General features: G+C 41.9%; 1 pseudogene; it reads right to left on the bottom strand.

The window, feature by feature from the left end:
• Positions 1 to 10,310: 10,310 nt before the first annotated feature.
• Positions 10,311 to 12,660, bottom strand: LOC147608646 (DEAD-box ATP-dependent RNA helicase 35 pseudogene; annotated as a pseudogene).
• Positions 12,661 to 27,968: the final 15,308 nt, after the last annotated feature.

The raw sequence follows: 27,968 nt of genomic DNA on the forward strand, positions 1-27,968 counted from the left end.
CAAGGATTGCCCTTACAAGGTCAATGCTACACCATCAACAATCGCAGCACAACCACAAGCTCTTCCAGCACAAAACGTACCTCTATCTAGTGGATGTGGAGTGGATCGCTTGTACAAAGACTATTCCATGAGGAGACCAGCTACATCGGTAGTAGATCCAAAAATGACTAGTCTCAACCTCTTAGGGGTAGAACGAGGAAGAATAGCTCATATTCCCTTAAATGCAATAACACGGCTACAAGCATAGCACTAAAGGGAGAAACACCCAAACTTGTGTCTATTTTGTTAGATCTCACAACAGTGGAGGAACAACAACTGGTTCTACTCCTCAAGGAATACTAAGATTGTTTCGCATGGTCTTATGAAGACATGAAGGGCATACCACCTGAAGTGGTAAAACATATGATTCCCATCTGTTGGGACGATGCAAAATCAGTCCAACAAAAGCCATATGATATGAATCCTAAATACGAGATGATTGTCAAGGAAGAAATTGACAAGTTACTAGATGCAGGATTCATATACGAGATAGAGCACATGGAATGGGTGTCACCCATTGTAATCGTAACTAAAAAGAATGGGAAGATACGAGTGTGCGTCAACCTCAAAAAGGTTAATGCAATAATTGTGAGGGATCATTATCCCCTTCCATTCATAGAAGATGTGCTCAAAAGAGTGGCAGGTCACGAAGCGTATAGTTTCCTAGACAGATTCTTTGGGTACAACCAAGTATCCATTGATCCTAAAGATCAACACAAGACTGCTTTTGCCACAACATGGGGTGTCTTTGCCTACCAAAAAATGCCATTTGGATTAACCAATGCCCCAACATCATTTCAAAGACTAATGAGCACAGCCTTCAAGGAATATTTGCGTATATGGCTAGAGATCTTTCTAGACGATTTATGCGTGTACTCACGATGGCTTGAACATCTTAAATACCTGTGAATGGTCTTTGATCGTTGTCGATTATACATGATTTCATTAAACCCACTCAAATGCCAGTTTTGAGTTAGACATGGTGTAATCTTAGGACATGTGGTGTCAAGGAATGGAATTTCTACAAACTATGGCAAAATTAAACTCATTTTGGAGATGCCACCACCCACGAATTTCAAAGGAATGCAAAGGCTCATAGGACATACCAGTTATTATCGCAGATTCATCTATCTCTATGTAGAGATAGCAAGACATTTGTACAGACTTCTCATAAACTTCGAATGGACAGAATAGTGTTAAAAGGCATACGAGGCCTTAAAGCATGCTCTTGCGACAACACCTATCCTGAAAATGCATCCACAAGAAAAAGGGATGGGTATCAGGTTTTGCTAGTACTCCCGAATGAAGGAGCAAGAGGGAGGGGGAATTAGTCTTCCATGTACATATTGATGTTTCCAATTTTGCTGGTTCGGATGTCCCTTAGAACTTGTGAGTGATAGAGGTTCACATTTTCTAAATGAAGTGATCCTGCAACTCACGACGGAGTTCCTCATAATTCATAGGAAATCAACCCCTTACTATCCCCAAGCCAACGGGCAAGCTGAAAGCACAAACAAGACATTGTGTAGCATATTGATGAAAACAGTGGAAGCCAGTCGTAACAATTGGGAGCACAAACTTACAGCTGCACTCTGGGCTTATCGAACAGTCTACAAGGCAACCACAAACCACACAACTTTTAGCTTATCCTTTGGAATGGAGGCAGTAATATCCATGGAATACTTAGTGCCAAGCTTGAGAGTGGTAGTAAGGGAAAGACTCTAGAACTAATAAATGACTTAAACACAGAACCCCAGATTGAACCAGCTAAGTTGATGCTCAGTTTGCAAGTAACGCAAGGATCGACTGTAGGAGTTGAAGCATTAATCGACCCTAGAGCAAGTAACAATTTCATTTCCCAACAGGTTTGGAAGTTGCTACCGCAGGTAAGCCTCACCGCTACCACCAGTATAGTACACTCAATAGATGACACATTGACAGAACCTTTGGGGTCTGTAAACCTTATTAATGAAGTCAATGAGCACATTATAACAAATATATTTTTTGTAATGCCTATAAGAGCCATGGATGAACACATGGTACTCGGAAGGACTTAGTGTTACCAAGTTAATTGCCAGGTTGATTGGAGGTAACGAACCACTACTCTAACCACCAAGGGAAAAACCTCTGTGGTCGGATTACTACAATTGGATGATCCTATAACAACAGACCTAAGGAAAGAAATGATATTGCCTTGCAAGGCAGCAACAGCCCAACACCATCCACAACATTCCACTCCTACAAGGAAAGTATGGGTAAGAAGGGACCTGATCCAAGCACAAATCAACAAGGGGGAACTATGGATTCCCAAAAAGTCAACACCATCTCGTCAATGCCAACTTCATCAACCAACCCCAAAACCCCGACCAAGAACCATTACAGCTCGACAAACCAGATTAGGTAGTACAAGCAAGGAGAAACCCCAATGGATTAACAAAGACTTGTTAATCACCCAAGGATATTACTAAGGACAGAATCTTATTTGGGTACCAAAGCCACACCAACTCTCCAAGCCCTCACCATCGTTTCCGATCCTAAGGGCTAAACCTCATCATCAACACCCCTTTTCTCCGCCAAGCACCCAAAGGTGGATACCTACAAAGTACCTATATAATTCTACATATAGCCAAGGTACAAGGCAAGTATGGCTACCCAAGAATCAACCATTGTTGACTCTATCAACAAGACACCAACAATGACATGGGTACCTAAGGGCCACAACATAGTAGAAGACACACAAGAACCTTCTACTCAAAAGGAAAAAGAAGAATAAGCTCTAGAAATTCTTCCATCAAGTGTAGCAACACAAGAACCTACCTTGACATCTCACACAGGCCAAAACGAAAGGTTTGCAAGGAATCCACAAGAACCCACTGCAAAATCCTCCCAAGAGTTAACACCACAAGGAACCATCACTGAAGAAATCTCAGCATTCCAGTCTTGGACAAAACAAATGGTAGAGCTTCAATAGCTTGCCTTGAGAACACTTACTAGCATCATGAGAGCATGGCATACTTATGCCTCCTGGATGACCAATTCCACTTCCAACATCACTAAATAGTGTGCACACACAACAGAGGCATAGTTACCCCCACGACGAGTAGGCACTCACTTATTTCTCCGACACTACCACTGTGCACCCACATTTCTTACCTAACACATTTCACTATAACAACATCCACATAGTGCACTTCATAGCACAAACATGGATACAAACGGGCAAAAACAGCAATAGAAAGCACTACGTGGCTACAAGTGCACTACGGTGCCACAAAATTGAGGTGTCTCAAAATTGCACCAGGCTTGGTAGATGATCTATACAGACTATATGGAAGACCTCCATACCAAGAAATTCATTAGAAAAATGGGTACGGTGCTACATGTTGACAATGGTGCCACAGGTTGACAACGGTGCCATAGGTTGACAACGGGGCTACAAAAGGGAACCTCCAGGGACAGAAACCAGGTCCTTTCAACCCTCAAAAAGCAAAATCTATGACTAGAACACTCTCAGCAGCCACTACGGGGATACAAGTAGACTATGGGGCCACAAAATTAAAAGTGGTTAGAAGGATACTAGACTAAGATATGAGCACTTACACACCTAAAACCAGCCTCCCATTACTAAAAGAATGCAAATGTGCCTCAGAAATACCTTCATTTCCACAATGGTGCCACACACCCACTACGGGGCTACATAGTTCAATATCAGAAGCAAGTCGGATATTGCATAGTAACTACTGGGAAACACTCCAGAACACTTCAAAATACTAGAGACAGCTCAGAAACACTACTTTTGTGCAGCAAGGTCACTACGGGGCTATAGAATCAAGTGGAAGAAAAGTACCAGAAATCATCAGAAAAGGAGGAATACACCCCCAGGAAACCACAAACAACCCAAATCACTTCAGCATTCAAAACGGGTCAAAATTTGGCTTCAAAACTCGGCTAAGGCAAAATTGTACCATCGTGGTGGCACGGGAGCACCGCGGTGCTACATTGCTAACTATAAAAGCAGCCGCGCAGGGCCATTTGGGGCACCGTGAGTCTATCAGTCCAGAAACAAAACTCTGCCAAAATTCAACCAAATAGCCTCCCAACTTCCCAAAAGCTTCCAAAACTCTTCCAACCACTTCAAAATCTTCAAAAATTCCCTTCCCTCCCAAAATCAAATCTCCAACCCTAAACCCTCTCAACCATGGCTGAAACCGCCACCCCCCTTACTCTCAAAGAATCCGATGTATATCTTCAACTCTCTAAAGAAGGGAAGCTTCAAGAATATGACTTAGCTAGTGAAATACCCATCATCAGAAACCTCACCACCGAGCAGCCAGAAGGAGCAGCAACCTCCTCCCCACAGATGCACCCAAAAAAGCTCAACAAAAAGACTGAAGCAATCACTGGCTGGGATGATAGGCAAACTGCCTTCATCTTCAGACCAAAATCCAGCTTGGGGACTGAGTGGATGGCCCTTCTCAATGGCCACATTGTCCATTGTGCTTATGATTATTTCACCTAGCACCATGATAGGATGGAGAGATGTTGCTTAGCCTACCCCACTCCTGAATGCTTATAAGCACTACATGATCCAGAAGTCAAACCACACCTTATTGAAATGGAACTGGGGCCAGTCATCAAGTTCCTGCCATGCAAGCTAGACTTGCAACTAATATGCCAATTTGTCTCGCACTACCAAAGGGAGGTTAGCCATTACAAGACCATCATCAGGGATTGAGAAGGAGCTGATTGTATGGAGTTAAAAGTCAACTTTAACACAATCACCAAGGCTTTTGGATTTCCAGTCATACAAAGAAAATTCACTAAGACCAAAAACCTGAAGAAGGATCTTGGGAATTTTATTAATGTAGAGATTGAGAGGAAGAAGCACAAAAATGGGATTTTCTTCCATGAGCTCACCCGACAGGAATTGGTCAAACCCACGAGGCGTTTACCATTCCTCCTACAGGTGTGCCATCATGATCACCCAACCCAAATTGCAGGATTCATGCTTGAGAAATTATTTAACAAACCAGAATCAAATTGGGCAGAATATTACTATGAAGAAATCTCTAAAGTATGTGAGGATAGCCATGGAAAGGTTTGCAAACCATATATCATAATGATTGCAGCCTATCGATTGGCAAGTACCTATGGATGCAGACTTCGGGTTGGTGGCCAGGGCAACAACTATTCAAAGACAACAACTGGCTAGCTCCAGGCGAGTCCCCATCCAAAGAGACCGCCCGGTTCTAGCAACACTTCATCAGGGCCTAACAGATGAAGAACAAGCTTTTAAAGCCAAACAGGAAGAATAGGACACGAAAGCAGCAAGAAGGAGAAAAGAAGAGGCACAAAGGAAAAGATTAGAAGAAGCTGAAGGTATTCAACAATAACAAAAGAAGAGAAGAGAAGAGGTTGCAAAACAGCAACAACAAGATATTGAAAAGGCAGCAGAAGAAAAGAGGAGAAGAACCAGGGCACAGGACCGAGCAACGAGAACACATGGACCCCGCGACCCTAGACTCACCACGGAGGCAATCCAACTCATGCAGCAGTAGGTGTTCGAAACATAGGAGTTTTACCTTGTGGCCCTTCAAAGGCAACTTCAAACCATGTTGGATGTTCAAAGGGGATTCTTTGACCTTTAAGAAGGATTCGCCTCGACCATATATCATCGTATGGAGCAACTAATACAGCAACAAGCAACTCAAGTACAAGACAATCTCCAAATAATCCAACAACAGCAAGACATGATACAATGACTTGACTAACTTGTAGTGCAAACCTAGCTTGCGGGAGTCCATAGAATCTTTTACCTTCACTCTCACCGCATTTGCAACCTCGACATAGAAGATAAACACTAGGTCCAAGAAATTGAGGGCATTGTAATTTTCCCATAGTTCGCTATGAATGGATTTCCAAACATTCCAAAGCTTGTTTATATTGTTCCAGTAGTAATGAACTGCAATATGTATGTTCTCCTTAGTGGGTCCTCTATCTACCCACTGAAGAATGCATTCAAAACTATTGAGTTTGTGTCATTGCTACCGACTCTGAAATTGCACATATGAAAAAATACTCATTTCAATCCCTATGTTGCATGCCTTTAAACTGGGAAAATTGCACTTCACAATCCCGAAACATTTCTCTCTCAAATTCTTAAAATTACTTGTATGCTCCTTCGATGAATAGCTTCGATGTCAATGCCTTTACTATAGAACATATGTTCAATCAACATAATGGTGTCGATGTTTGTTCGTGGTTTCAATCTTGTATTTGTGAAAGTTAACGAAATGATCATTCATGTATATCCATGTTTGACCCAATATGACATCATGGTAGAATAGAGGCATGTAATTAAGATCCTTTATTCTATGCATTGTTGGATTTTAACCCTATTGTCAACCATGCTAAACTTCTACTTTACTGTGAAAGTTAATGAAAGCATGATACATGTTTATCCTTGTTAGACCCAATATGACATCATGGTAGAATAGAGGCATGCATTTAAAATCCTTTGTTCTATGCAATATTGGGTTTGAACCATCTTGTGAACTGTACTAAACTTCAATTAGTTTGCTTTCCCTAATTGTATGATTATTTAAGAATATTTATTTTCTTTAATTAATGCTCTATATCTTCTCATAGCTTGCAAACCATCTTATCAAACCTTGCAAAAAATGAGTAATATCTATGCTACCCCACACCTTGCTAGAGAGTCCTTCGACGAGCTTTCACAACCATTTAAATATGATCTTTTCAAATTGCTGGTAGAATCACTTTACCCCATTGAAATCATTCTTGATAAAAAATACTTCAATGAACTTACAAAGCCTAGTCAAACCATATAAAATCACAGCTACTAAACATCATTGACATCTCCATTTTTGTCGCCTCAACAAAAAATGCCATGGCAAAGGTAGGCACTCGATCGAAGGTCACCACTAGACAACCCATTAATTTCGTGGTCGAAAAAGGGCAACAACAAACCATGTGATGCATGAGGTGCTGACAAGAGAGATTTTTGAAGTGCTTGCATATAATATGATTAACAACCCCATATTCAAAGATATCAAATAATGGCAAAGCAACCAAACACCAATGGTATGTGCATCTTGCCTTCCGATGTGATTCAAAACATAATGCACTTGCATGATGAAACATTGACATTCGAGTTGATGTCAATATACCATAGACTCAATTGGAGCTTTGTTTGCTTGAAAATATGTGCAAACCAACAAAATGATGTGCTTTCAAAGCTAAAGACAAGCACGAGTTTACATCAATACAACTATGTGACAATGCGTAGCTGAGAGGGTAGTTGCATTCTGAGTTGAAAGGCTTCCTTCATTGTGCTTTCAAAGACATCACGATAGAGCTAGTAGTATTCCCATTTCTGTTCCCATTTGGCCACAGCCACTACAAAGGCCCCACATAATTTATCGAGGTTACATCAAAATGAGAGTTAGCATGCTTTTTTTAGTGTACACTTTATATAAGCCATACTTGCATATCTTGTATCAATTAAAGTAAGCAATGATGATTGCAAATAGTACTAGTTCCAAATTTTTGCAATGCAATTTTAACCACTTCAAAAGATGTAATATAGGTGCCATTGACGAACATGCTATTAAGCATGTTCTAAAGTTTAGCATGCCCTCCACAATGCCAAGAACCCCATCGTGGCATCGTTGTCAACTAAAGGACCTTATTACAATGGTTGACACATGGGGTCTTCTAGACATCTTTCTCACTCTCACTATGGAGGAGGTTTCTGAGACTTGATGGCAATAAATTGAAACAATAGAGAATATTGCTAGTAGGCATTACAAAGCTGCCTTCACATTGAAAGACTGCCAAGTCAAATGTGCGACTTTATTCCACACAAGACTTCATCTATTCATGCACAAGCACTTGTTGTCAATGAATCCTATACTTGGTCACATACAACATTACATTCTTTACTACGTAGTACAAAATAGAGGATCGCTCCATACACACTAGATATTGTGGGTTCATGAGGAGAAATGACAAAGAACATCCAATGAAATGGAAGCATACATTATTGAAGCTGATGATGGCTTGCCACACACAACATGCTTGCGTATACTTGTACTTGCCAAGCAATTATACACATGTTGAAGGACGTGCTACACAGGACCTACACATTACTATTGCAAGTATGGTTTCCTTTTTGAGCAACAAATAAAAAGAGCCCCCATTTTACATACGCAAACTCAAAGATGGATTTGCATTTGACCATGTTACGAGGATCGCAACATCATTTCATACCACCCTCTGGTATTACTTTTGTGCAGAGTTCATATGAATATATAACACATCCCAAAATTTACAATCTCACACTACTTGCTAAAATATGCAATGGAGGGAAGAGCTGATGGGAAGGTTGAATCTACATGCAAAGGATGTTGCACGATTAGGGTTGCCTGAGCTAGACATAGTTAAGCTAAAACTACTTACGTCAACCCTTTTGTCAAATCCCACAACTCTAATAGAAGTTGCATTGAATTGCTTACAAATTCCAATTATCTTCAAAAGTAAGGTGGTCCATTACGTTGGCTCATCCCCCCAGCTCTGAGACAAAGAATGATCTCCAGAAACAACAATGTGATCATGCATTCAGTTTATATATATTGCACCAGGCCATCAAGCCTAGAGCACATCTCGTTCCATGAATACCATAGAAATTATGAAACTCGTGAATGAAGCAAAACGTAGCCATGTCACTTTGGGGTAAATGTGCTTGGACGTGCAGTTGTGAAGAACAAGTGATTGACTGATAAAATTCACATAATACCATCTTGACCACCAGTCAGAAGGATTCTTCTACAATGCACTACTTTAGAAAACATCATTCAAGAATGAAAGGTTACTTTTGATGTTTAGGGCTCAAAGTATGCGATTACTTGTGGTGGTTGAATGTGTGATTCAAATCAGATCCTTTCATGATTTGAAGGGAGAGTTGTATTTTGAAATTTTCCTTGGTTTATGAAAAAGGGGATGTTAGGTGTAATGTTTTACCCTCATGTCATGTCTCATGGTTGTGCACTTAATGGAGTACCAAATTCTGAAACATGTTGAGTAAAATGGATTTAAAATGGATGTGTTTTTTTTAATATGATGTGATGCATGATGGAGAATGTGGAAAAATGATCAAACTTGAATTTGTGTGCATGTCTTGTTATGACACAAGATGTTGAGCTTTGACTTAAATGGGATACATGAACTATATTGGTCATTTCAATATGATCATGCGTTTGAGAATATGGAGCTTTCATGGGAACGTAATCAAAGAATGGATCTATTTAGAGGTGGAGAGGCTTGGGGTTAACAATGTCACTATGGGAAGGAGAGGATTTGGAGCATCTCCAAAGATACGAAAAGGTCGAAATTGGGGAGTCTGAGTGATGATTGTGGCTGTTTTGTTGTGGTGGTATGATATCTCGAGGAGGGAAAAGAGGGCGATGGACCAAGAATATGGAAGAAACTTCTAGAAGAGGAACTAGAAAGCGAAAAGAGTTTTCATGATACAAATGTGGATGAAAATAACTAGGAAATATAGTTTGTGGGAAGGTTGCTCATGGGGTTGCCCATCACTTCGAACTTCACAATTTCATAGGGAAATATCTATTATTTCAAAGAGGGATTCAAAGAAGCCATCGTTGTGCTGATCCTAAGTTCAAATACTTTGATCTTAAGTTTAGATGTTGTCCTAAGTATGTAGTATTTTGTTGGTGTAGTTGTGTTTGCGGATGTGGCATATTCACTTTGATTATGCAAGTTGGTGTAGTTATAATGTATGATTGAAAGAAAACTGAAGGATCAAGGGACTAATGCAAAGAACAAGTGGAGCAAAAATGCTTCAGATTTTACCCAACAAGCATGAGAGAGAGAGAGAGAGAGAGAGAGAGAGAGAGAGAGAGAGGTCTTAAGCTTTTCAAGATATTCATCTCAGCCCCTTTCTATTGTTTTCTCTTGAGCACCCTCCTCTAGCTTTGGTATTCCCTTCCTCGCCTCCTTGGTCAGCTCACAAAGGCCTTTGGATATGACTCCCAAGTTCTACCTTTCTTTTCCAATTTTCTAGATCTGTTGTTCTATTGCAGGCCTCCCTGGCATCTAGGTGCTTCAACACTAGGCATGGCAGATTTCTCACTCCCATCAGCTCCACTCATCCTTGGACTGCTTGCATTCCTCGGAGATCCTCAACTATGAAAGGTCTGTGTTTCTAGGAGATCGTTGACATTGAGGCTCCTATTTGTGGCTCTCTTTATGTAATGCCAATCTAATGTGGGAGTTGCTCAACCTCCTCTATCTGTGGTGCCTTTTCAACATGTTGTGCATTTAAAAGGTGTAAATCCTTGAAACTAAGGGAAAGGCTTCTATTGGGAGAAAAGAGAGAACCTAGTTGTCTTGGATGCTAAGAGGACCCTCACTTTTCAAAGGATGATTCCATATCATGCCCTTCAAGGTGCCAATGACATGAGGCAATGGGGTGAGCTAATTTAGGTGTTGAGAAGTGGTTTTGTAGGAGGCCTTCTTGATAAAGTACTAAATACTACCTTGAGACCTAGCAGAGCTGTTATGCTACTCATATAGATAGGAGAGCCAAAACAACATAAAGAATGATATGTGAGTATTGCACATAGAGATGCTGCCAACGTTTTTATCCCACGAAATCATGATAGCATTACCATTGGAATCTATAATGGGTAATCCATTTGATTAAAAATGGTCCGCATGAATCCATGCACCATGCTACAGCATTCACTTTAAATCTCTCCACCATATCCACTTGAGTCAAAGTAGCCCCTTCTTATGCCTACAATGGCTTTACTCTTTTGATGCTCTAGCTTAAGGCACTCACCAATACGGTGACCAAGTCCCCCACAATATGCACAACCTTTGATCCCGCTTGCCTTTGCAAGCTCTTCAACATCTTCCAAAGGGTCATCAAGGGTTGCCAAGACCGGAGGTATCCTTTGCTTGGCCTCCTTTAGCAAGTGCTTCAGATCAAGGAGTATGGTCTCACTCTGGTTCTTATTTATAAATGATGTTGCAACGCCAGTTTTGTCGCACCATCCAGTACATCCAATCCTGTGGACATAGTTTTCTATCTCTGCAGGCATGTCATAATTGATCACATGCTGAATTTCAAGAAAATCCAAACCCTTGGAGGCCACATCAGTTGCAACTAAAACTTCCTTCTTTCCTTCTTTAAAAGACGCAATGGCATATTGTCTGTCCTCTTGATCTTTACCACCATGGATAGAAACAGCCTCCACACCCTTTTTGAGAAGGTCTTCATGGATAGCATCCACATTTGCCTTGTTCTCACAAAAGATTAGAACCGGAGGAGGAGTTTTTTGCAAACACTCAAGAAGATAAACCATCTTGGCTTCTTGTTTCACATACTCCACCTCTTGTATTACATCTAGATTTACAGCACCTGCCCGACCCACATTAACAATCACAGGTTTGACAAGAGCACCTTTTGCAAAATTTTGAATTTTCTTTGGCATGGTTGCTGAGAAGAGTAGTGTCTGGCATTGGGTTTTGAAGTGATCCAAGACTTCACGGATGTCCTCCTCAAATCTCAAGTCAAGGAGTCTATCTGCCTCATCCAACGTGAGGTACTTACAGTTATCGAGATTCATCTTCTTCTTGCAAGCATATCTTTAAGGCGTCCAGGAGTGGCAACCATGATATGCACTCCTTTCTTCACGACTTCAATCTGAGGTCTTATATCAATGCCTCCAATACACAACATGAATCGCAAATCCAGATTCCCATTTCCCTTGAGGACGGATGCAAACTCCTCCACCACATCAAAGGTCTGCTTAGCGAGCTCGTGGTGGGAAGGGCACACCACTAGTGCTAATGGGCCTTCACCACGGACGAGGGGCATCCTCAATTCCTCTTGGAGAGCCAGCATGACGAGGGGCAACACAAACACTAGGGTTTTTCCTGATCCTGTGAAAGCAATACCGATCATATCTCTACCAGACAAGATGACAGGGAGACCTTGTACCTGGATGGGGGTGGGCCGAGTGATGCCCTTTGACTTGAGCTTCTGTAAGATGGGTTCTGAAAACCGCATGTCGTTGAAATTCTTGACTGGAGGAGGGATGTCTTCCCCTTCGACAAGAATATGCCACTGTTTGCGGATGTCCTCACACTCCTTTTCGCCCATATGTCGAACATGCAAAGGGGGTTTCCAGCCAGTTTTCATGGGCTCTGTGTAGTGAATTCCCTTGGCGAGCTCTCTCGCAGACATCAGAGTCTTTCTCTCTGACAATCGATCGATCATGTCCTTCTCTTGGATCACCAGCACAGCTAGGTGGCAGTGATGTTTGGTTGCTCCTCCTTCAATTGCGAAGCCGTCACCTGAAGACTAGGCTTGGCTTCTGAATTAGGGCCATCTTGGGTAGTGGAGGAGAGCACGCAGAGGCCCTTCTTGCGCACCAACTTTTGGGCATCCAGCAACCTCCTCTTCTTGACGGGCACGTAATCCTGGTAGTCGTCGTCGTTCTCGCCCCCATTGGAAGCACTTGCCTCTCCTCTGCGCATGGTTGGGTGAACGAAACGGTTTCCTTCTGTTCAGCATCTGCTCCTCCCGCTACTTAAGTACTCTAGCAAGGAAAACCAAAAACTAAAAAGCTAAAAGCAAGGAAAACCAAAAACTAAAAAGCTAAAAGCAAGAGCAGCCTTGCTTTGCCCAAAAACAAGCCCACGCTATTACACTACGAGAGAATGTTTAATGTCCTTTCCATTTAACGTTATGTTCGGTTTCCTTCCGTTCAGCATCTGCGATGTCACTATGGGAAGGACAAAATTTCGAGCATCTAAAAAGATACAAAAAGGCCAAATTTGGGAAGCCTAAGTGATGATTGTGGTTGTTTTGTTGTGGTGGCTCTATGGGGTTTCCCATCGCTTCGAACTTCACAATTTCATAGTAAAATATCTACTATTTTAGAGATGGATTCAAAGAAGCCATCGTTGTGTTGATCCTCAGATGTCTTAAGTATGTAGTATTTTTGTCGCTGTAGTGTTGTTTGCGGATATGGCATGTCCACTTTCATTATGCGAATTGGTGTAGTTATAATGTATGCTTGAAATAAAACTGAAGGATCGAGGGCCAAATGCAAAGAATAGGTGGAGAAAAACACTTCCGATTTAACCCAACAAGCATGAGAGAGAGAGAGAGAGAGAGAGAGAGAGAGAGAGAGAGGGGCCGTCTCAAGCTTTTCATGATATTCATCTATATTTCTACAAAGTATTCTAATTGCCACTCTTTTTCTTTGGAACGATATGAAAAGTGGCTACGCTACCTGAGACTGTGAAAAAGTGTTCATATCTTGGGGGAGGCATATGCTACTTGAGGATGTCAAAATTGTGATCTCTCCCAAAGCAGTGGCTTCTTATGAGCACACAATAGTAAGCAATGGCTAATTAGTTGTTTCAAACATCAAAATACTTTATAGTAACTCCTTGAATAGCTTTGATCTCACATCCTTGCACATTTGGCTTAGCATGATGAACTTTGGACTAGAGTTAGCTCTTAACACAACACATGGTTGTAACAAAATTAGTTTTGGTACTTTACCTCTTGAGTTGCACATTTTGGGAACCTACATCATCCATGAAAAATGTTTTGGAAGGAACTTGAAGCTCCATACACAAAAAATTTTGAAAAGAAATCTAAGAATCAAAGTTGACATTTGTCAAATAGAGAGAGAGAGAGAGAGAGAGAGAGAGAGAGAGAGAGAGAGAGAGAGAGAGAGAGAGAGAGAGAGAGAGAGAGAGATAAAATTTGATTTTCAATTCAAGAGAAAGAGAAGGAACACTTTGTCTAATGTAAGCATTTGTCAAAGAGAGAGAGATTTAAAATTTGCTTCTCAATTCAAGAGAAAGAGACAGAACACTTCTTTTAATTTGAACATTTCAAATGTTAATTAAGAAGAGAGAGAGAGAGAGAGAGAGAGAGAGAGAGAGAGAGAGAGAGAGAGAGAGAGAGAGAGAGAGAGAGAGAGAGATTTGAAAATTTATTTGCAATTGGAGTGAGAAAGAGAGAGAACACTCCTTTTAATTTGACAACTTCAAATGTTATTTTAGAAAATGAGGAAAAATAAGAGAGAGAGAGAGAGAGAGAGAGAGAGAGAGAGAGAGAGAGAGAGAGAGAGAGAGAGAGAGAGAGAGAGAGAGAGAGAGAGAGAGAGAGAGAGAGAGATGTCCGTGTATATAGCTATACATGTAAACGTGCACAAGGAGGAGGAAGTAATTTGTTTGTGTGGACATGTGGATATAAAATCAAAACACAAATGTAAGCACATAGAGGAGTGAAAGAATTTGTTTCATAGATACACGTATGTATGTGTGTATATAGGACAAACATTAATAGACACATACTACTTATGGTTTTTGAAACAACGGACATCCCTAACCCTCTATGTGTGTGTGTGAAATGTAGGCATGTTTGCCATTAGAGAGGATTTAGAGAGTGGATGAATATGACATGTGAATAAAAAGTACAATTTATGCCTACACATGGTCATTGAATTGCCACAAATGTTAAAGTATACACATGCCATTAGAGAGGATTTAGAGAGTGGATGAATATGACGTGAAAAAAAAAGTACAATTTATGCCCACACATGGTCATTGAATTGCCACAAATGTTAAAGTATACACACACATGTTGGAAAATCTTTTGGAACATTTTTGTCTTGATAATGTTGAATTATTAGATGAATTGTATCTAGTCGTGTTGGAATGACACAGATGGCAATGGGTTTGGGAGATAAGAGACTTGATCCCAAGGTGCTGAGAATGTTGGAATCTTTGGCATTATTGTCTTTATGGACCACCTTGCATCAATCAGTTTGTGGAGTAATTGTTTTGTATTACTTGATTTTTATGGAGTCTTGCGAAGGTAGTATTGTGGAATGGAATATACACGTTATTGGCATATTTTTGGTATAATCTCTAGATTGAGCTCTAGATGCCAATTTTTTCATACGTGCTTGTGGAAACTCCATAAGAAAGTTTGCTATGTAGCTAGATTGTTACTTGTTTCTACTCAACTTTGTGTATTTTATGTTGTGATGTAGTCCTTACATAATAAAAATTCTCTTTTAGCATGTTGACCTTTAGATATTTTCTTGCTTTTAAAAGAGAGCCATGAGTGAGATAAATGGGGATACATTGTCTCAAACCATACATCATCTAAATATAGCCAATTGATTTTGGAGAGAGAGAGAGAGAGAGAGAGAGAGAGAGAGAGAGAGAGAGAGAGAGAGAGAGAGAGAGGGAGGGAGGGAGGGAGGGAGGGAGGGAGAGAGAGAGAGAGAGAGAGAGAGAGAGAGAGAGAGAGTGTGTGTGTGTGTGTGTGTGTGCGAGTTTTAACATCATGGGAACTATCCCAAGAGACCACAATGATCTAGCTGATGGGAGGTGGGATTTGAACACAGAACGTGTCAATGGCAAGGACAATGGATCTCGAAGGAGCAGGACTTTTACAAACATATAAAAGAGTATACAATGTTTTGTAGAAGGTCTCCCTATTTATGGTGATGGATAATAGTTTCTAAGTCACTTGGTAACAATTCAAGGTCTAGTGTTAGGGATATATTTACACCATGCGGACTGTCATCCAAAGATATCCATCAATTATTCTCAATGTTGGCATAACACAGACTTAGATGTTTTCTTTGTATTTGTCTATGTTTCTGTGCCTGTCAGTCGTATCTTTTGTGGACTTTGTCTATGATAATATAATCCATTACTTGTTTATCATTTGTTTATGCTAATATTATCTCTATCTTTATGATTCATGAGTTTATATTATTATTGTAGTGCTCTTAGGAGAGAGCCACTACACTTTGGCAACCACAATTGTTTGTTTCTCACCTTGAGCATGAAGATCCGATGATGCGTGTTATGATTCGATGGCTTCTCATTCTTGTGCGCATTGTGGTGAATGTTGTCATACCTTTCCTCCTTGCCATTTGGCTCTTTCACTGAGCAAGAAGAGGGAAACAATTCGTTACTTGCAAGGGCAGATTGATCATGTGCGGAGTGACATCCATGTGCTCAAATCCTTTTTCTCCAAGCATTCTTCGTTCGTCGCCCCCCCCGCATACAATCCTTACATGCTCTAATTCAAACCTTGCGGGATCAGATTTCATTTGATATCCATAATCATAACCCCATCCAATCATGTAAACCATTCTGAAGAGGTTCCTCATGCGAACGCATTCTGAGGGTCTTCCTAAGATACAATCCTTACATGCTCTAATTTAAACCTTGCGAGATCAGATTTCATTTGATCTCCGTAATCATAACCCCATCCAATCATGTAAACCATTCCGAAGAGTTTCCTCATGCGAACGCATTCTGAGGGTCTTCCTAAGATGTTGGTTCCCAATACCTGATAGTCGCAACTACATAATCCATGAGAGACAGCTCACTAGTATAGTTCGACGACGAGGAAGATGCTCCTCCGCCGGTGACTCAGCACCGTGAGTAAAAGTGCACTCTTGCTATCCATTGTCCTCATTCTTGTCCACCAATTCAACCTACAAAGCATCTAGGGGAACCAACTACCCCGCCAACTAAATGAGGGACGAGCATTGCATGGACCGACATGCAATTGTTTCACCAACCTGGGTCTAGGGTTGTTCCAATCAGTCCGCAAGGGTAATCACAACAACAAGTATCATCAGTAGAGCTGGGGGAGCCATTCCCATGGCTAATCCACAAGTGATGTATACCAAGTTTTCTAGACAAGGAGAAAATGAAGTCAAAGACTACGCAGCTCAATTTTGCCAAATGTTACAATAGATACATGCCAATCAACACCTTGGGGTAGAGGTGCTCGATGAGTACTTCATTATAGGGCTTTCCTAGCCAATACGCTTGGATATGGCAATTGTGGATTGAGTCACAACCACATTGGCTGATGTCATGGCACAAGCAATTAGAGGGGGTGTCTGCATGCTGCAAGCCAACAAAAATTAAAAGTAAGAAGCACTCATCAAAGGGCAAAAGGCATTTTGATTCTGACACTAAAATGGATTCTGCAACTTCTAATGACATGTCAGAGGAGGCTAGTAGTGGAGAGTCGGATGATGAAAAGGGGCAGAGGACCAAAAGATCCTTGAAAGGAGGGAAGGTCAGTTCTATAGCATTCAGAGAGTCTCCTAGTAACAAATCTTCCAAAGAGTTATGGTGCAATAAATGTAGGAATTCAGATCATATGTCTACGGATTGTGCCATAAATGAAAAATGGTGTGCTATCTGTACAATGGGTACACACAATACTAGTGCTTGTCATTATAACAGCTAAGGGCAATGAGCTTGGTGTCAAACTCAGTCGTTGATGGCTGCATCGAAGGAACCAACGACGTTCTTCACACAAGGAAAATCTACAGAGGATCCAAATCGTTCACCTCTAGCAAGAAGCCACAGGCACACAGGAAAAGGAATATTTGCCATTTCATCCCTCTGCTCATCTAACTTAGGGTTATCCTCTTGGTTGAGTTTCACATATGGAGGCATTGGAGTACTAATTGACTTCCCCCTCTCCATATCAAAATGCTCAAGGACCTTGCCTATGTACTCCTTGTGTGATCGATACAACACTTCCTTGCTTCTATCTCTCACAATCCTTATACCAAGAATGTGATTGGCATCACCCAAGTCCTATCAAAGATCTCATACAACCATTTCTTCAAGGCATCCACAACATGTGGGAAATAAACATATCATTTACATATAAGATCAAAATCAAAAGGCTACACCCAATGCCCTGTTAGTGTAGACACAATAGTCTGTTTCACTTCCACTATAGCTCTGGGAGCGCATAAAGGCATTAAACTAGTACTACTCCCTTGGAGCCTGCTTCAACCCATAAAGACTCTTCTGAAGCTTACATACCATCTGCTCTTTGCCTTGCATAATAAACCCTTCTGGCTACTGCATATAGATGTTCTCATAAAATGAAGATCAACATGCGAAAATGTTGTCTTGACATCCATCTAGACAAGCTCCATGTCCCCTCTAGTAACCAATGCAAGCAATGTATGAAGGGTAGTCATATTCACCACTGGGGAAAAGACTCAGAAAATATCTCATAAAAAACAATGCCCTTCTCCTCCTTAAATCCCTTGGCTAATAATCATGCCTTATACTTAGGCAATGCATGTGCTAGAGAGATCTTCAATTTGCAGGCAATGCCACATGCTTACCTTTGGGGAACTTAACCAGATCCAAAGTTCCATTTTGCATTAGAGAATCCATCTTTGATTGCATAGCCTTCTCCTAATTATGCTTGTCATCCCTAGGCATAGCATGTGCATAACATGAAGGCTCACCACAATCTATCAACATGACATAGTCATGAGACGGACTACCTCTCTGAAGGACATGAGACTCTAGAAGAACATCTCAACACTGGCTCAACCCAAGCACCTAGCTATCCCAATTGATCATCATGCATAAGCTAAGGTTTCACCTCACGTTTATGGGATGTCCTTGTCTTGCATCATATGGAATAGGCCTACCATGCGGCACATATGGTGGATGTACATCCTCCTAAAACAACACCTTGTTTATCTCGACAGTCGTCTCTGGCTTCTTGTGCATCTTGTCTCCATTAAAGACAACATCATGGATGTGTACTATCTTTATGTCCTTTGGATCCCATAAGTCTTCTCTCACTTCTTGTGCATCTTGTCTTCATTAAAGACAACATCATGGATGTGTACTATCTTTGTGGCTTTTGGATCCCATAAGTGGTATCCCACCTCTCTTGAATCTCCATACCCTAAAAATATGCATTTCCTTGACTTTGGATCAAGCTTGATGTGTTTTTACTTAGGCACATGAACATAGGCCTCATAGCCAAACACATGTAGATGATCATAAGAAGGTGGCTTGCCTAACCAAGCCTCTTCAGGAACTTCCCCATCTAATGCTTGGGTAGGTGATTTGGCATCATATGCTTTCTGTTTGCCCTTCCTGTCCTTTTGCAGGTTGAAGTAACCTTTCCTTGTGTGGCCTTTCTTGCCACAATAATAGAACTCAACATCCTTTCTTGAGCAACACTTGCTCCTTCATTTCCCTCTTTCACAAGATTCCCCCTAAGACACAACACATTGCTTCTCATAAAGACTACATAGGCTTTTCCATACACCATAAGCATTATCTACAATATCCTTGACATTGTAATATACTGACTCGGATAGTGTAAGCATTATGGCAAAGCACGCAAGCTCATCCATCTCCTGCCAAGTATCAACTTCCATATTGTCCTACATTTGATCGGCTTAGACTACCTCTTTTGCACAAGAACATTGTAAATTTGGTCCTTCCAATAGGAGAAGTTTGTGCCATCCAACTTGTCAATGTCAAATAATGCATTCTCTAATGTGGTAGCCATCACAATGGTTGACAAAACAACCAACAAACACTACACCAATGCAATGTTACTATGCCAAATCACCAACTGCTCAATGTGTCACAAATAGCATGCCAAAATTCCAATTGACAATCCCTCGAGCTTGGTTGCAATAATTCGTTCAAATTATTTTTAAAAAAAATTGAAGGAAAAATTCGTGAATTTCACGTGCTAAAACGAATTTTTTGAATTATCCTTTTTTATTCATATGAATAACCGTTCCTATATATGGAACAAAACTCTCATTTTGGTTATTTTGTCCGAATAGAATTTCCCTCCTCCTAGCTTTCCTTTCTGCCTTCTTCCTCCTCCTACCACTATTTTGACGTCACCGATTACACAATATTCATAGATATACATCTTTATCTATTGTTTATTATTGTTTTACATTGTTTATATTATGTTTTGGCAGTGGTAGTCATCTCTCTTTCAAGAGTTTTGTGTTTCACTTGTGTCTGTTTTATTATTTTGCATTTTATTTTATTTTTAAAAAATGTGCTATGTTGCAATGGTGGCACTCATCTCTCCTCAAAGAGTTGTGTTGCACTTTCATTTGTGTTTTGGCGTGTATGTATGTAGATAATATAGTGGCACCCATCTCTCTATTGAGAGTTGCGTGTTTCACTTTAGTTGTAGGTTTAGGTAGTGGCACCCACCTCACTTCTAAGAGATGCGTGTTGCACTTGAGCTCTAGGTCTAGGTAATGGCACCCACCTCTCGCATGAGAAATGTGTGTTGCACTTTAGCTCTAGGTTTGGAAGTAGCACCCACCTCTCTCATGAGAGTTGGGTGTTGCACTCATGTTTAGGTTTAGGAAATGGCACTTGCCTCTCAATTGAGGATCGTGTGTTGCATTGTTTAACTGCATTCAAGCGGTGATATTGAGTCTCATTCATCTCTCCAATGTAAGTCGAATTGCTTTTTACATTGCTTTTAACCTCACCGCCATCTGCATCTCTGCCACCCCCATCTCCTACATTTTCACCTGCTCCAGTTCCTACTCCTCCACCTCCACCATGGACGCTCATTGTCCTAGTATTTTTGGTTGCTGTCGGAGTAGGATTCTCGATCATAAATCTTCTTCACAATCGTTCCATCGGCACAACCGGGATGGCCGGCACTTCACCGTTCCTGAATATCGTGAAATCTCGACGCTTGCGGAAGGCGCTGAAACGTGTCTTGCGCTCGTTCCATCGTGAAGGCAGGGTGAGCGCAGTTGCAAAGCTCTTACGAGCTTTGGATTCGTGCCACCTCCAAGACAAGGACAAGGTAATGTATTTCTCTGTTGTGCCTTCTGCAGTATACATAGGACTAGCTTTTATGGGAAACTCTATGAGAAAACCTTTGTGTTGTGAACTGGAGAATAGCTGGATCATTGACCCCCCTTGTCCGTCTTCCGCTAGCACCGAGACTTGCATCATCCTCGCAAGCCTGTAACTAGCTTGTATGGGAGCAAGCCACCGGATCTATAACATCTTGAAAGATGCTCCTATTTGCAGCCACACACAATACCCCAAGACAGCGCTAATTTGCAAATACAATACAAACAGCATAAGTTCCTACTCTCAATTCCATGCACACAAATCTCCCCTCTCACAAGAGACCGGATATTGCCATCTGTGTGCGCGACAGCCAGATGGATAATATAGAGTTGTATTGAGAAGATAGAACGTATAGAGAGCTCAAAGTACGAGCATCGGGCTGCACATGCAGTTCCTCTTCTTTCTTCTTGCTCCTCTTCTTTCATGTCCTTCTTTTGATCACTCTTGCTTCATGATCATCTTCTCTTTGATCAAATTCCCTTGCCTTCAGTGGAAGAGTGGCGATCTCTTTTATAGGAGAGATCTCCCTTCCAAAGCAAAATGTAGAAAAGCAAAAATGATAAACACCAAAATGCTTACGCTTTTACTTTCCTCAAAAGCGTTTTGTTTTCAATTGCTTTGCAAGAATGCAAAAATGCCAAAACACCAACTCTTTTGCTTTCCTGAAAAGCAAGATCTTTGTTTTAAATTGCTTTTCAAAAATGCAAACGCACAAAAATGCTAACGTTTTGCTTTCCTCAAAAGCAAGCTCTTTTGTTTCCTCAGAAGCAGCCTTTTCGTTTTTCTCAAGAGCAACATTTGACCAACTTTTGAGTCTCCTAGCCAAATTCCTGGCCAGCCCCAAAGATTATGTTGATGATTGAGGAGTGGAGGTGTGTGTCTTATATAAACACCAATACAGACTTATCAAATACAGTTCTAGTTCCTGTGGTTTGTTGAAGTCTCCTTCAATCAATGAGATATCCATGCCCAGAATTTCTCACCCTGCCAGAAGAAGTGATGAAATTGTTTCCCAATCTGCAACGAGTCGGATTCCACTTACAACAGCTCTCTAGAGTGTGTTGGAACCTCTGAGGAGTTCTCCAATTGTGTTGCTTGTATCTGCAGCGGGACGCAAAGAAGCAGATGCATTCCTTGCGAGTTTGAACATTCCAATTGCTTCAATTTTACCTAACAGTGATAGTGATGGGGAGTAGCAAGGTCAGACTGCCAGGAACAGTTTTGAATATAGAAGGGGTTCTCAATTGTTTAACAAATTGAAATGGTACTGGCAGGCAGCAGAGAAGGTTGTCCGGTCTATCCACAGACAATATGAAATCTGAAATTGATTGCATCAGGAGGCAGAATGGTGCATTCTGAAGGAAAGTTTAGCTCTGCAACATCAAGGTTTTCAAGGTCCAGTTCTACTACTTGAGTGCAGCCAGTTAGTGTGAAGCCTAGGGCACCCACATCTTTCCTTTTTATGAAAGGCTTAAGTGGATCTAGAGAACTTAAGGAAGCAAGTTGCTGCTAAAGAGAGTGAGCTATTGCTATGAAAGCAGTGTGGCATTAGGGAACTGTTGATTGGAGAGCCTCTTCCAGGCAGCAGCTGAATAGCAAGTACCATTTCAGGCTCACTGCCCAAGTCTTAAGGTGTCGTGAAGTCCGACAGAATCATTAAAAGGGCTCCTGCTCTTGCATCAAATGTTACTCTGGTGACTGGTGATGCAACCTTACACCCATTGAAGCAGATACCAGTGCAGAAGCAGCCTGTTCAAAACAGCCCTTCATAGCCAACAAGACTCTAGGTTTTGTCCTCCATAGCTAGTAAGAGCACTAGTAAGGAAGATTATTCTTTTGAATAAGCACAATTGTTGTTTGGTGTTTTAGTATTTGAGCAGAGATCTCCAAAAGGGCCCATATTCTCCTGCCCTGCTGCCACGAATCGAGCCATGACTCGAGGTAAGCAACAGGCCACAAAAGCTCCCTTGGTCCCTTCGAGGAAGTCCCTGATAAATAGAGATCAAGCAGCTTCTTCAACATGTGTATTTTGAAGCAAATCAGGCCATGGTAGTCTGAAAATGCTGCAAGGTTACCAAGCTTTATTGTTTCATCCACAAAGTTCTAGAGTGTAGAGAGTGTCTCTGTTCAAGTGAACATCAGATATGTGTTGTAAGAACCTATTCAGAATGGGTTATAGATGGAGACTGACTGGCTCCTAAGTGTCATATTTGCAATGAAAGTTTGCAGTCTAGGGAGGCTGGGGTCACTTGTCACAAGCATTTGCCCCCCATACTGCACCTGCAGGCTACACATGTCTCGGCAAAGTGTCAAGGATTACAGCTGTGCTCTTTAGCATCAAAGTTAAAAGAACTCATCTCCCAGAGTGGTCTCGGCAAATAACTTCTAGTTAATGACTTAGCACAACAGCCTGCAATACATCCAGCCTTCATTTCAGCTCCATTGAGTCGAATTGGATCAGAATGAACAGGCTTTGAAAATTGAGTGATTTTTCTTTTATAGTTTCTGGGCTCAATCTAATGGCAGTGGAAGGTCTCAATTGACTAAACTGGACAAACAGAGATGCAAGAGGTCAGCAATGAAGGTGCTCAGCCCGGGTTATGGATGACAAGACCTTGTGCGAGAAACATCACTTCCAGATCAGGAATAGATAAGAAGGCTATTCTGCAGGGGAAAAGGCAAGAAGAAGTTAAGTACCAGAGCTTTGCCAGGGAATGAAGCAAGTCTATTCTGCACGGGAAAAAGGCAAGAAGTTGGGTACCAGAGCTTCGCCAGAGAATGATGCAAGTCTTCTGGTGGAAAAGAGAGGCCATGCGTTCATCTCCATAGGATGAAGATGGGAACTTTCAAATGTCCATGGTTCATTGTTACAGGAAGAAAGTATAAAAGCAGAAGGCCTTTCTTTCAACACTAGTTGAAGACAGTATGGTTTGGAGAAACGGAAGAATTCCAGGCTCTCATAAGTTCATGAGAGCAAGTAGGCTCATGAGGAAACACTAATTTGAGCACTGCTGGAAAATGGCTTTTTTGAAAGGATGGGACAGGAGCCTAGGAAGATGGAAGGGCCATAGCCTATGTAGCAAGCTTAGAGAGAGTGGTGATGTGGCCTGCACAAGAGAGCCAAAAGCAGTGGTTTCTCCAACCTTGGATGGCTTAGTTCTCCACCAGTGCACTACCAATAACAGTGGAACAGAAGGGGATGGTTATCCTATCATAATGCATTCACATGATGGAACAATTTCCTCCAGAGTTCTTTTGGCAGCTACACAGGCTGAAAGCCTGATTGGAAAACAGAGGTTTACCATTAAATCCATACATATACATCTGGTGCAATTGTCTGAATCATGCCTCCTGAAGAATTACCTCTCTATTATGATAAGATTGGTGGAAATCTATGGAGAGCCAACAAAGGTTCATAAAGCAATTGAACTTGTAGCATCACCTTTGCCTTGCAAAATATAGTATTGTAGAGATGGATATGTCCTGGCCAGCATGCATGTAGCTCGAAGTATGCATGAGAATTACAATTCAAGAGGGTATATTATGCCACAGGCTTCATTTATATTTTGAACGACAATGTTTACGGCTGTGAATCTCGTAATGGATTGGGCATGAACATAGAAAGTGCTCCATCTCCCCTAAAGTGCACAGTCTGCATATCCGTGGGTACACCTCCGGCTCTCCTTGTCTCAAGCTCTAGCTAGTCTGATGACGCCTGAATCTGTCCAATGGCAATCCTCAAAGCATGTGAGACTCTTGTGTCCTCAAGGTATTGGGGTTTGATGATAAATCCATCCCAGATGTCCTTAGGAAGCGATCGTGATAGAATTGGGTTTTGGTGGGAAGCTCATCATCTCCCCCCCCCAAGTCTTGGATATGTATCTGTAGTAGATCTAACTGTATGATACAATTAATCTCATCTTGTGTAGGAAGTAGCTCTGGTGGTGCATCTAGACTGTGTAGAAAGGGTTTTAGTGGGAAGCTCATGATCTCCCCCCCAAGTCTTTGATACATTTATCTGAAGTAGATCTAATTGTATGATACGGTTAATTTCATGTCGTGTAGGAAGTAGCTCTGGTGCACCCACTATTGGGCGCTGATGACGTTAGTGGGGATGTCATGGTGGCTAGTCCCTACTGTGCATAATGGAGTTGATGGTTTATAATTGATTGGATGACTACCATGAAGTTATAAACTGCACTTCCTTTATTTTTATTGTGATGAGTTTGGGCATGTTCCTGAATTCATCTAGGTATATATGTACTAAAAGGGAGGGAGCCGATCCATTTGTGATCCACAAGGCCGTTGGTCTCACCAATGTATCAAAGAGCCATCCCTTCATCGGAGGGTACTGGAAATGTGCCTGAAAATACTGTCTTTCTAGTTGTCCTAGAGCTCCTTGTCCTCGTGTAAGCCGTGCTCTACTTGCATGAAGCATCTTGAAGATTGGACCTTTAAAGCCTGCCCCGAAGTACTTGTGTGACTGCATTCCATAGGCTCTCCATGGTAGCTAAAGCTATGGTGATGTAGTACCGCTTGTGAAGTGTTAGAAATCATAACCTTGGTCACCCAAGGTTGACTGCTAGATCTCTCTCTACTGTGAAAATACCTCAAGAGCCTCCAAGTGCCTTTGTAGCCCCTCTACTAAAAATGGTATGAGGATGACACCATCTACATATAAATGTATCTATATCATTAGATCAGCCAACAATGATCCCTCACGATTGAGACGGTCAATGAATGAAGCGATCTCATCAATGTGAAGCCCAAAAAGAATTGGTGAGAGAGGGCATCCCTGTTTGACACCAATAGTGCTGTCTATTCAATCTGAGAGGCTTGCTTGACTACGGACTCTCCCTTTGACAAACTCATAAATGCTCATCACACTCCAAATCAATGTCTTGGAATTTGCATCTCTTGAAGTCTCTTGATCATGCGGCAGCGGGAGAGGGTATCAAAAGCATTCCTAAAATCAACAAAACAAGCATAGACCTTTTGATGTCGCGATATCGCCTCCTCAATGATGACCCTCAAAGTGAAGATATGATCTAGGGTGTAGTGCTACTTGTCCTATAGCCAGCTGCCCAAGTGCCTCAGTGTACTTGCTGAGCTCCCGCTCTAAGATTGATCCATATATCTTGGCCAAAGTATGGCCAATTGTCAAGGTGTGGCAGTTCCCAGTATCGATAGGGTCTTCTTCCTTATGAATAAGTACAATTGTAGTATTGCAGATAGATGGGACACCATAACATGAGCATGGTTGAACATTTGTGCTAAGATTGGAGCGAGGACCTCTTGCCCATGTGCAAAGTGCAATTCCTCACTTGACGATTATGGAGGCGATTGTGTGCCTCTTGTACATTATGTGTAGTGAACATCTGGTAGGTGGTGGGCCTAGGCATGGAGGACATATTAGGGGGTGTTTGCATCGATACATCATAAAGCAAGCCAACATGAGAGAGAGAGAGAGAGATTATTAAAGTCTACGGAAGACCATAAAAGGCCTATGAGACTAAAGTGAATCCAGTATAGTGCACTAGGCGGGTGTGGTCTCAAAAAACCCACAATCCCGCAGCATATCATAACAAAAAAAATAATCTCCGAGGGATAAAAGTATCCAGATGGCTATAAAAGTTTATCCATAGGTAGCCATATATCAATGATCTTCTAGAGTCGGACGGGGAGGCAGAAAAGCCATGATGGAGGGCTGTCCTCTAGCAGTTTGTCGTCGCTAAAGTTGGCGGGAGACGACTTGGCATCGAACTAGTGCCACAATGACCCCAGTCGGGCGGGTATCAAAACTAGAGAAGAGGGAGGGTATGTCCCAGGTGCAAAAATGTGAATCAGTCTGCTGTCTCGTTTGGCGAGGCTCTAGCTCTTGATCACGTCCATGATGCCTGGTTAGTTGGGGTGCCGGATCTGGTAGCCGAAAGAAGTCAGTGATGGGCCTCTGAGTAGGGTCGGGCTGGGTCAGCTGATCACGTAGCTGAGCACGCATGAGTGTGTCTCGATATCGGGTCATCTCATGTAGGAAGGCAGCGAGACATCACTGGTCTGGGAAAAGTAGGAGTGGAGTCAGAGGTCCAAACCCGTCGCGGAAGAGGCAGTGGTATTGACCTCGAATGGCGTAGTAGATGGGGCATTTGGTAGTGAAATGCTCCTCTGACTCAATCTCTTGTAGATCACATAAGGTACAGATGCGACTCTCTTGTGGAATGCCCTCTGCTCATCCGCTCTTGATGTGTAGTCAATGTGAGGAAACCCTGAACTGACCAAGAGAAATCCGAAGGGCATGAGGCAGATGTAGCTGTATGTATCCGAGTGGAATGATGAAGCCCTCTGGTGAGATTTGGAGGCAATGTCTGCGGTAAAACTCGAGCTTCACTGGAAGCTCAGGGGGGGCCAACCATATCCTAAAAGTGTATAGCTGTAGTAAATCCTCATGAATGATCTGGTTGACCTCTTGGTTAGTGGGAGAGGCAAGAGTAGATGGGGCATCGAGGCTGTACTGGAAGGGGGGCAATCAGCCGATGTCGAGGCCTAAATGTGAGAACCACCTGCAAACCCAGCTATACCAACCCTTCTGGTCTCTCTCAGAAGATAGAGCCATAGAGGAGGATAGTGCTAGCCAGGGTAATGAGGGGCAACCATCAGATGACAATCCATAATCTCTGATCCTGTGAAGGTATGTGATAGTCTGGAAGGCGGTGTCAAGTTGTAAAGGTGAGGCACCGAACTCAGCCTGGATAATCTGATGAGGGACATATGGTTTGCTACGGAGCATTCGAGCAAACAAGAGTATCTGAAGGCGCTCTACCCTCATCCAGTCCGTGTCTGAGAGATTAGGGCTCCAAAATGGGCTACCATACATGCTTGCTGGACGGACCAAGGAATCAAATAGGAGAGCCTTGGTCCGTGGATCTTGGAAATGTGAATGGTAGCACTGCCTCTCTAGTCAGGCAAGTGAGGCATATCCTTTGCTAAGGCGGGCTTGCATAGCTGGACGCATGGTGAAATAGGACCTGAAAAAAGGACACCCAGGTAGGTATAGAAGCTGACAATCTCTATCGAATCCCCGTCGAAGAAGAACTGCTCCCTGTGCATAGTCACCCATGAAGTATTGAAGATCA

This window comes from Cibotium barometz, chromosome 53 (genome assembly GCF_041138505.1).
Source record: "Cibotium barometz isolate CiBa-2024 chromosome 53, ASM4113850v1, whole genome shotgun sequence".
Taxonomy (NCBI): Eukaryota; Viridiplantae; Streptophyta; class Polypodiopsida; order Cyatheales; family Cibotiaceae; genus Cibotium; species Cibotium barometz.